Here is a 2,450-nt window from a genome sequence, read left to right as displayed (position 1 = left end):
CACGTCCTTCCAGGTCGAGAAGGGCCCATCCACTACCACTCCCTGGGTGCGACTCTCTAACCAGTTGGCGACCGGATCGGGGAACCTGCCTATCATTCGTATTCCTTGGCGGAAGGAAAAATTACTTGGAGAGCTTTGACACAAGGCCTCACTAATATGAGAGGCAACCAAACAACCCAGCTTGCGCTAGACTGCCAACCTTTGAACCATCGACCTGCGAATCCTCAGTGAGCTGCCGTCTTGAGAATGCAGATATTGTCAACTGATCACCTATTATTTGACTACAATCAAAACTTGTCCAATATTTAACCAGGAAGCAGCCACGAATATCCTTGTATAGGCGATACCTATCTTGTTAGTACATCATACTGCCATCTGTTTGCAAGGGCTCCTTAACCCACAGTCCTGCAGGAGTCAGGATACACTTGCACTCCATTTAGAAGCTGGCACTTCCTGAACTGCTGCTCTCTCTAGAGCTCTTCCAGCCTCCTTTCCCTCCCCCGCAGCCACATGAGGCTGTAGAAGTTACTTTGTGCTGAAGAAGTACCCAACCAGCAGCCCCTACTGGCCACCTGCTGTGATTCCAGGCATTTCCAAAGGTAAACAGCAAAACGCTTGAAGAGCTGTCCTGCTGCCTACTTAGCATACCTACATTTAAAAAACTAAATTTTTGTCTTTTGCAGTTGCTACGTGTTTTCTTTCTTTATTTTCATTTATTTTGTAACTGTATGTGCTGACCTTGGAATTTTGAGATGAAAACTAAGGAAAAGAAGAACAGTTTAGTCTTAAATATCATCCACATTTACACTTACCTAACACCGGTAGTTATAAAAAAACATTACATGTTGAAGTGATGTAGCCACAGTGGTCCGGGAAATCTTAGATGCTTAACTGGACCAAGTGCATGGTTGGGATAGAATTACCCAAGGAAGAGTAGCTCGATACCTAAACGCGTCCCTAAATCTATCCCAAACATGCAGCTGGTCCAATAACAGATCTCAACCGTAAAAATTCTCGCGTCGTTACAGTTTTTTAGAATTTAATTTCACTGTTTCATGACAGCAGTTACCTACAATGTCCGAGAGAAAAAATAATCCCGTAATTTCTAAAGAGATGGTGCTAAAACGGAAATTTTTTTTTCTGGAACTTACCCTCAAAACAAATCTTGCTTCCTGCATGTTTCCTGGACCACCATGCCATAACACGACAGCACTAGCCAATCTCAGCGTCAGCCAGGAAGTACAGGTTTAAAAAAATTAACTCTTGGTAACTGTTGCTACTATAAGGTTGCAATGGGTGAACCCAAGGGGAGAACCCAAAAGACTAATAGAAAAGTCAGTTGCGGTGTGGCTCTCAAGAACACTGGGCCAACCTGATCCCTGCTGCAAGCCTCTGAACTGCAATGAACTAGATCAGGGATGGCCAACTTCTGAGTGGCCAGGGGTCACAGGCTCCCCCAGCCACTGTGGACCGCACTCCCCTCCCCCAGCTGCTTGCCATACAGCACACAGCTCCCCATGACCCTGCACCAGCATCCATGCATCATACTTAGGTTTGGCAGCATTCCATTTTTATTGATAAACATGGATAAATGTTCATTTCACCTGACGCTCACAGACTGACAAAAAAATATTTCCATTGCTGCAGATGAGGTAGGGGCAGCCCCGACTTCACCACCTGTGCACTGCTCTCCTGACAGCAGCTTGGGCAGCTGCTGCAGGAGCTGAGGGCCATGCTACTAGGGCTGTGCTGAGAGTGAGGGTTGGAGGGGCAGAGCCCAGGAGCCTGGTGCCAACGGCCACTCACTCTGCCCAGGTCCCAGCGAGGGATCAGGCATCAAACTCCTAACAAAACCATCCTGGCCCCTGCATGATCGGGACAGGGGCAAACTCCCAGCGAGCCTGGCCTGGCCCCTGCGTGACCAGGCGTACTTTACTGATTTATGGATATTCCCTTTTTATATTTTAACATGCAGTTTTATAAAGCTTTTAATAGTACACTGTCATTACTAAGTTGTCTGCCCCATATCCCTAATTCCACACAATCCTGAAAATTTAAATTAATAAAAAAAATGACAATGCTTAAAAATAAACATTGATCTTAGCCATTAAAATTATTAAAAAATAAAAATTGAATTCTGCCAAGCCTAATCATACAATATGGGCATCTCCCCAGCAGCACGTCACAAAGACTCCCTCAGCCACAATGCACAACAGGTGACACCCACCGCACTGCGCCAACAACTTTGCACCACGTGGGGTTGCTGGTCCCCATTGAACCTCCCTGTCCACAAGCCGCCTCAGCCCCAGAGGCTGCCCTGGCTCAACTCCCAGGGGTAGAAGCAGGCAGCAAAAGCTAGAGAGGAAGCCTGGAGATTCTGGTGACAGCAGCTGGAGAGCATTAGGTGGGGGGGAAGCAATGCTTCTCCATCCTGTATTGCCATAGGGCTC

The sequence above is a fragment of the Gavialis gangeticus genome, unplaced genomic scaffold (assembly GCF_001723915.1).
Source record: "Gavialis gangeticus isolate Ggan-Ray unplaced genomic scaffold, GavGan_comp1, whole genome shotgun sequence".
In the NCBI taxonomy this organism is placed as follows: Eukaryota; Metazoa; Chordata; order Crocodylia; family Gavialidae; genus Gavialis; species Gavialis gangeticus.
Note: the sequence above shows the minus strand (reverse complement) of the source record.